Source organism: Leiobunum rupestre, chromosome 8 (genome assembly GCF_980474605.1).
Source record: "Leiobunum rupestre chromosome 8, qqLeiRupe1.1.hap1, whole genome shotgun sequence".
Lineage (NCBI taxonomy): Eukaryota > Metazoa > Arthropoda > Arachnida > Opiliones > Sclerosomatidae > Leiobunum > Leiobunum rupestre.
The window spans coordinates 5,299,947-5,309,287 of NC_143391.1; positions in this window are offsets into that span (position 1 = coordinate 5,299,947).

The window sequence follows — 9,341 nt, forward strand, 5'->3', positions numbered from 1 at the left end:
AGTGGCATCCGTCGTTCCTCAGTTTTTGAAACCTTTTGTACATAATCCGTGTTATTATCAAATGGCTTTTCCTCTTTGGCAGTCCAAGAGCAAAGTGGCATCCGTCGTTCCTCAGTTTTTGAAACCCTTTGTACATAATCCGTGTTATTATCAAATGGCTTTTCCTCTTTGGCAGTCCAAGAGCAAAGTGGCATCCGTCGTTCCTCAGTTTTTGAAACCTTTTGTACATAATCCGTGTTATTATCAAATGGCTTTTCCTCTTTGGCAGTCCAAGAGTAAAGTGGCATCCGTCGTTCCTCAGTTTTTGAAACCTTTTGTACATAATCCGTGTTATTATCAAATGGCTTTTCCTCTTTGGCAGTCCAAGAGCAAAGTGGCATCCGTCGTTCCTCAGTTTTTGAAACCCTTTGTACATAATCCGTGTTATTATCAAATGGCTTTTCCTCTTTGGCAGTCCAAGAGCAAAGTGGCATCCGTCGTTCCTCAGTTTTTAAAACCCTTTGTACATAATCCGTGTTATTATCAAATGGCTTTTCCTCTTTGGCAGTCCAAGAGCAAAGCGGCATCCGTCGTTCCTCAGTTTTTGAAACCCTTTGTACATAATCCGTGTTATTATCAAATGGCTTTTAATCTTTGGCAGTCCAAGAGCAAAGCGGCATCCGTCGTTCCTCAGTTTTTGAAACCTTTTGTACATAATCCGTGTTATTATCAAAAGGCTTTTCCTCTTTGGCAGTCCAAGAGCAAAGTGGCATCCGTCGTTCCTCAGTTTTTGAAACCTTTTGTACATAATCCGTGTTATTATCAAATGGCTTTTCCTCTTTGGCAGTCCAAGAGCAAAGTGGCATCCGTCGTTCCTCAGTTTTTGAAACCCTTTGTACATAATCCGTGTTATTATCAAATGGCTTTTCCTCTTTGGCAGTCCAAGAGCAAAGTGGCATCCGTCGTTCCTCAGTTTTTGAAACCCTTTGTACATAATCCGTGTTATTATCAAATGGCTTTTCCTCTTTGGCAGTCCAAGAGCAAAGTGGCATCCGTCGTTCCTCAGTTTTTGAAACCCTTTGTACATAATCCGTGTTATTATCAAAAGGCTTTTCCTCTTTGGCAGTCCAAGAGCAAAGTGGCATCCGTCGTTCCTCAGTTTTTGAAACCCTTTGTACATAATCCGTGTTATTATCAAATGGCTTTTCCTCTTTGGCAGTCCAAGAGCAAAGTGGCATCCGTCGTTCCTCAGTTTTTGAAACCCTTTGTACATAATCCGTGTTATTATCAAAAGGCTTTTCCTCTTTGGCAGTCCAAGAGCAAAGTGGCATCCGTCGTTCCTCAGTTTTTGAAACCCTTTGTACATAATCCGTGTTATTATCAAATGGCTTTTCCTCTTTGGCAGTCCAAGAGCAAAGCGGCATCCGTCGTTCCTCAGTTTTTGAAACCCTTTGTACATAATCCGTGTTATTATCAAATGGCTTTTCCTCTTTGGCAGTCCAAGAGCAAAGCGGCATCCGTCGTTCCTCAGTTTTTGAAACCCTTTGTACATAATCCGTGTTATTATCAAATGGCTTTTCCTCTTTGGCAGTCCAAGAGCAAAGTGGCATCCGTCGTTCCTCAGTTTTTGAAACCCTTTGTACATAATCCGTGTTATTATCAAATGGCTTTTCCTCTTTGGCAGTCCAAGAGCAAAGTGGCATCCGTCGTTCCTCAGTTTTTGAAACCTTTTGTACATAATCCGTGTTATTATCAAATGGCTTTTCCTCTTTGGCAGTCCAAGAGTAAAGTGGCATCCGTCGTTCCTCAGTTTTTGAAACCTTTTGTACATAATCCGTGTTATTATCAAATGGCTTTTCCTCTTTGGCAGTCCAAGAGCAAAGTGGCATCCGTCGTTCCTCAGTTTTTGAAACCCTTTGTACATAATCCGTGTTATTATCAAATGGCTTTTCCTCTTTGGCAGTCCAAGAGCAAAGTGGCATCCGTCGTTCCTCAGTTTTTGAAACCCTTTGTACATAATCCGTGTTATTATCAAATGGCTTTTCCTCTTTGGCAGTCCAAGAGCAAAGTGGCATCCGTCGTTCCTCAGTTTTTGAAACCCTTTGTACATAATCCGTGTTATTATCAAATGGCTTTTCCTCTTTGGCAGTCCAAGAGCAAAGCGGCATCCGTCGTTCCTCAGTTTTTGAAACCCTTTGTACATAATCCGTGTTATTATCAAATGGCTTTTCCTCTTTGGCAGTCCAAGAGCAAAGTGGCATCCGTCGTTCCTCAGTTTTTGAAACCCTTTGTACATAATCCGTGTTATTATCAAATGGCTTTTCCTCTTTGGCAGTCCAAGAGCAAAGTGGCATCCGTCGTTCCTCAGTTTTTGAAACCTTTTGTACATAATCCGTGTTATTATCAAATGGCTTTTCCTCTTTGGCAGTCCAAGAGCAAAGTGGCATCCGTCGTTCCTCAGTTTTTGAAACCCTTTGTACATAATCCGTGTTATTATCAAATGGCTTTTCCTCTTTGGCAGTCCAAGAGCAAAGTGGCATCCGTCGTTCCTCAGTTTTTGAAACCCTTTGTACATAATCCGTGTTATTATCAAATGGCTTTTCCTCTTTGGCAGTCCAAGAGCAAAGCGGCATCCGTCGTTCCTCAGTTTTTGAAACCTTTTGTACATAATCCGTGTTATTATCAAATGGCTTTTCCTCTTTGGCAGTCCAAGAGCAAAGTGGCATCCGTCGTTCCTCAGTTTTTGAAACCCTTTGTACATAATCCGTGTTATTATCAAATGGCTTTTCCTCTTTGGCAGTCCAAGAGCAAAGTGGCATCCGTCGTTCCTCAGTTTTTGAAACCTTTTGTACATAATCCGTGTTATTATCAAATGGCTTTTCCTCTTTGGCAGTCCAAGAGCAAAGCGGCATCCGTCGTTCCTCAGTTTTTGAAGCCCGCTGTACATAATCCGTGGTATTACTTAACGGCGGGAAGGCGGAGTGGGTGTCCTCCTTGGAAGTTCTTTTCATTAAGGAGCATCTACAGAGCGTGATGCGAGGGAAGAAGGAGGAGGTCATCTATATTCCGTTGGCCCCTAAAATCGTATATGCGCTATTAGAAATCAATTACCCGTGCTACTCATTTCTTCCGGACGACCAACTCGCAATGGTAGACGCGCGCCAGAGAGAAGGGCGAATTAAGTCTCCTTTGGTACCCCAACCTCATCCTCCGCCTCACCCTCCCACCATCCATTTCTCCTCTTTCTTTCTACTGTCCGCTTCTTTACTTCTTTCCCTCCAATTTCTCCTACTTTTCTCGCCAGGGGGGGCAGCGGAAAACTTTTCTAGAGATTCGTTCTCTCTTTTCCAGAAGAAGAAGCCCACGCTTTGGCGAAATGCAAACGATTAATTTAATAATCCCCCGAACGGTAATTAGATTGCGACAGAGCCGGACCGACCTCCCCCCCCCCCCCTTCCTATGTCTTTGGCTGACTCCACTCGGGTCGCGTCCTTGCGCAATCACGGCCCGTTATTTCGCCACTTCGAGTTCTTCTCCCCTAGTCGAGAAACTAAGTTCGCCGACCACTTTTATTTATTATTGGTTTTCGCTTTTTATTTTCATCCGCGCAGTGATGATATTGGAAATATACTTCTTTTCAGTGGGGCTTTACATAACAGTTGTTTTTCCTATAAGAGAAAGATTACCAAAACTAAAGAGAAATTTATACGTGTATGCACTAGGAATGTCTAAAAGTTCCGTCACGATTGCAGCCGGTGAAACGGGAGTGACTTCATCCACGTCGAATGAAAGACTTAATTTGTATTTTTTAATTAATGGGTTTACTATCGTTGCTAAAAAGTAGCAGCCACGGGAAAAAAATAAAGACGCTCACTCCAAAAATAAATTTATCAGAAAATGATTTTAAAAATCCCGATTATCTCTGACACTGAAGTTGTAGGATACTTTTTCCACGAAACTGGTCTAGTAAATTTACGTATTTAAATGATTGAAAGATTTCAAATGAGGTAAATGAAGTCAAGGATTGATGTTGAATCAGCTAAGTTCACAACGCGAACGAGAATCTCGGTTGTAAACCACGCCCTTTCTAAGGAAATCATCTGTTGCAAACACAACCTTTATATTATATTCCATGTGTATACATTTTAAATTTCCTGACAGAGGTTATCAGAACGCAATATTTTTACCATATTTTTCATAACCTGGCGAGGGTCCAATATATTCAATTTGTTTTTAAGGGATTTTGAATGTCAAAGTGATTCGGAAATCAGAAACTGATTTTGAAATTGCAGAGCACGATTTTCGTGTTGATTTCTGTTTTATTTTAGAATGATTTCGAAAATTTTAAGTTGATATTAAGATTTCTAACATAATTTTTCTCTAGAGCGTACGGGATTTTTACGAATGTAGGACATCATTGAAATGGCTATACTAAACTAACACACTTATGTGACACATAATTTTAAACCATTGCTTCTTTAAAGTTCTTTCCATAACTCACAATTCCTTTATCCCCATTTTTCCGGGAAACAAAAGTCAGCTTCGATTTAACTAGCTGCCCATGAGGGAAACTCATGATTTTCATTCATTTATTCTGATATTTCGCTACGTATATCTCACCATAGATATGTAAAACATGACTAAAACGTGGTGTCCGCATTGGCCAAAAACCCGGGTAACAATTTTTAAAGTCGACTAAAAATGTGACAAATAGAAGGAAAAATTACATTGTTAAAGGTATTACAACCTCAGGTATTTGGTGTGGAACACCAATGTTTGCGGCTCTGGCCGCTCTTGCCTTTGGCTTTAGAAATTTTTGGCGCCACTGTACAGGATAATTTTAAAAATTGAAGGGTTCTTCCATAAATATTGCTTTGCAGGTTATATTCCCTTTAGTAAAATTGTATCGCGAATTTAAACAATTTTTACGTTTCATTATATTTTAATCACGTTAAGAAAATTCTTAAATCGATTTAAACTAATTTTTTCAAATTCCAAAAGTCAGTTTGAGAATACGAATATCTCTTTGAAAATCGTAAAATCTGTTCTAAAATCTGAAAAACTAATTCCTGGACACATTCAAAGTGATTCTAAAACCCAAAATAGTGGGGCACTCGCCCACTCCAAGTCGTTATTTCCTCATTGCACCCTAACAAAGCGAGTTGATAAGAGTAAAAAACCAAATTTACGTTATACTCGGATTGAACTATTTTATGTTCGTATTTCTTACAATTTTCAATTTCGGTAATTGAATATTGTTTGTGTATATAAATACATACAATCCCTTATCCGTAATTCTCTTAAAATGGGCCCATTTATTTGGTCGTCCTAATGTCATATGTATTGCCTGTTTGCAGAGTACTAATTTAACTAAGTTTTCGCCTAGGAAGACTTCAGTTTACGATCTGTGTACATTTTATTTTTGCACTCTAGTCAATTTCCCAGTAGTCAAAGCAAGATTCAGTTTCTCTTTCTCGTTGTCTGTATATTTAGTCTGTCCGAAACGTAACTACATTTAGAGTGACCTATTTTCAGAGTACCGCATTAGGGAAAAGGTTATTTTTATTTCAGAAGGGCGGCGTAAACTTCGATGAATACGCGATTCTCTAACAAGGAGACTACCCGAGGTGATTATCTCCGATTTGGTTCAAACTCGGGTGGTAAGTAGACCTTCATGTAACTTGAAAATGCCTAAAAGGGTGGACAAGAATGGGCTTTCGTTTTGCCATGGCAACCAAAAATGTTTTTCACAACTTAAAAACTAATTTTCTCTATGAAAATTAACATGGGAAAATCGAAGATTTTAAGGGCCCCCCCTAACAATATTTTTCAAAAAAATAAAAAACGTTCATCAATTAGATACATAATTCAGATCATGGCTAAATCTGGTACATTTGGACCAATATACGTCAATTTTGGTAAATATGAGTAAATATACATATATTGGGTAAATACGAGTAATCAGTTTTTAAGTTGTGAAAAACATTTTTGGTTGCCATGGCAAAACTAAAGCCCATTCTTGTCCACCCTTTTAGGGATTTTCAAGTTACACGAAGGTCATATATATATATACTTCTGTGGTATCAAGAGCGCATTTAATTATAGTTAGGGATAATGACTAAATGTTGAGAAGACTCTTGGCCATCACGATAGATTTGTCCTACAGTAGGCGCGACAAGCGAGGGCTGAAGCCGACACAAATTTCCGGGGGCTGTGCAGCCTTGGGGGCCCGATTTGGAAAAAACTATTCTTCTCCCCTAAAATGTATAGTTATCTCCAATAGTCACGGCTCTTTTGGGACCCGAAATTAACATTTTTCCGGGGCTCGGGTCCGCTCTCGTCGGCTTGGTTTTTAAGGAGCAAACAATAATGAGTGTTACTCGGAAGTCCAGTTTTGGACGAAATAAAGATTTTTTCTAAGCTTAAGTCTAGTTTTTCTCGTTAATTGTATTAGCTTGGATTAAGAGTGATCCACCAATTGACTTTGAGCGGCTCCCAGAGTGGTCTTAGACTGGTCCCAGACTGATTTAGTTTTTGGCTACGTTCAGTAACTCTCTCCGATGACGCGGGTTTCTTGCTGAAGACTTTTTCGCTTTTCCAGTCGAACATCACGTTACTCATCGGTTGTTTATCGAAGACATCGGCTGGAGGAGTCGTGACGTATTCGTAGCTTGCTCGTGGGTGTGGCTTGTGTTCGTTGCTAAGGTAGCGCGTTTATGTCGGCCATGACATTAAGACAAGTAATGCCGAGATCACCGCGTTGACGTATATAAACATGCGATTTGATGATTGATAAGGAGCGTAATACTAAAAATACGCTATTAGCATGCTAATAACGATGTTTATTTTAAAAGGAACGACTTAAACCTTGAATTAATTCTCAATAAAGTGCTAAAGACATTTGTATACTTCTAGTTACTTCTTTAATATACAATTTTATTATTTTTTCTAATTACCACCATTTAATAACACAAAAGTATCATTAATTAGCAAGTTCGATTATTAGATTAAAAGGCGTAAGTGCGTGTTGTATACTTGAAATTTTTTTCATAAATGAACCATTACACTTGTCTTTATTAACTATTAATATACCCTTCCGCTTAAGCTGAGGTTCTAATTTTCAGTGAAGCGTCATGCAGAAGGGCTCGGGTTTGAATCCCGCTCGATAATATCGCAAAATGCAATAAGACGTATACCGTAAACAATTGGTGGAAACCCTGCCATTTGGACGATGAACGTTTACCGTAACCCTCAGCACTCGGTCCGTCCCAAAACACACATATCATTCAACAATAAGATACGAACAAACACACGACACAGCACGACGACACACGACACAATACACACGAATGTATCACGTACGCAATGAAAAAAGAGCTTCCGTGTTTCCAAAACCACGTAACCGCGTAACTATGTACACAAGCCGCGTGGTTTTGGAAATAAAGTCGTTTTAGAAAACGTTTTACCAAATCCGAAAAACTGTGAAAGCTGTGATTACACTTTGCCCCGAAACTGCGAACGCGTTCGCAGCCCCTCCCAAGTTATAGTCCAGGCTTGGAAATAAGGTTTATTTCTAAACTGGTCTATTTGGCCAGTGACTCCCAACTCTTGAATTATTTAAGTGGTCAAGTAGACCAGTTGGTTAATAATACGGTAGATAATTTTGAATTACTAAACTGGACACTGGACCAGTGAACCCCTAGCTTTTGAATAAAAAAACTGGCCCGTGCAATTAATAAACTGGTCTGCTACCACACTGAGAGAAAAAACTGTAGTTGCTACAGGACATTTTTACATGGAGATACAGCACAACACGTTTACAGAATAGTTCAGTTAATATTACCACGTTTTTGTAGTTTTCAAAGGGAAAATGTACAGGAATAACGTTTATTCAATAAAAACAGGTATTTACCGTAACAAGTACCGGAGAGGTTTTTAAAACCATTATCATACTTTGAATCTGTAAATATTACAGGTTAAATGTCTGTAAACTCTTCAGTTGAAAATGGAAAATTTACATAAATATAGTGCATTCGCTAAGTAAGTTAGCTTTTGTTAAAAGTACAGTTCAATGCCGTAAAAAGGTTTTACATTATTTAAAACTGTATGTTTTACATATATGCTTAGCGTAAAATATTAGTGTTTGAAGGGATAAATTCGCAAGTTCATAACCACTATAAGTATGATCATTTATATTTTCGCAAAAGTTATTTTTTATGACAGTATGTTTTTCGAATGAAAATATAATTCATTGCGTAACTCCGCGAATTGCTACTAGATTTTGCATGGGATCGTAACGCTTTCAGAAGTAAAAGTAATTCTTACAAAATAATAATAAATTATTGAATCAGAACGGTACGTTTATTATTATAAACGATCACTAAAGGTTGTATTTTTTAAATTGAGATCTAAAAGCGTTTTCACTCTTACTTATCGTCATCAAAATATATAGACTGGAATTTATTTTGTCAACGAAAAGGGAAGGAATTAAGGAATAGATTTCTGAGATTTCCTGATGTTCTGAAAATTACAATTTAGTAATCTTTTTACGACAGACTATCATTAACCGAAATCGATCTGCGTCATACTTATGTTTATTATGTTACTTTGATAACACTAGTATGACACTTGTAGGCCTTTGTAAGGTTTTAGCTTTTTTATCCATTTTATGGTGAACTTTTTAACCTTTTCGCGTTTTTAATGTTCTGCGAAAAATTGGGGGGTGTGAGGGGATACCCCTAAGCCAATACTAAACATTACATTATTGCAATTTTAAATTCACATCATTAGCGCCTCTGAATTTCAATCGCGGGCTTTGATTTCTTCCGCATGCATTCTGGAAGTTCACTTACCCTAAATAAGGCTACCCTTTGCATATACACTTACAACCGAACAGCTCTTTTTTCAATTTTACAGAGTCGAGCGAACATAACTTAAAGGTAAATATTTTACTTTTCCGTATTAGTATATTTTAGAGGATAATTCAATATTTAAAATGAAAAACCTTTATTTTGCGTATAGCTACTAGTCTACTAGAGTCTCTGTAACGTCTATAATCTGTAACTGGACTGAAGGACGTTCCAAGTCAAAAAGTAATTAGGGTAAGTTGTATGAACATAAGCTATTTACTACCTTGAAAAATGTAATTTATTTTAATTAGATTTTTAAGCGAAATATAATTTTGATTTAAGTTGTATTTCATTTTGTTTAAAATTGTATAAAATCACCTTGTTTGTGTTTGTCGTTTTTAGGGTTGTAGATAAATTTGGGTAATTTGGAACAATATTCCCGCAACTATGAGCGCGAAGCAGATCTCGAGACGGCCGTGCCGCAACCGAGCCCGCCACCCTCTTTCTTTCCTC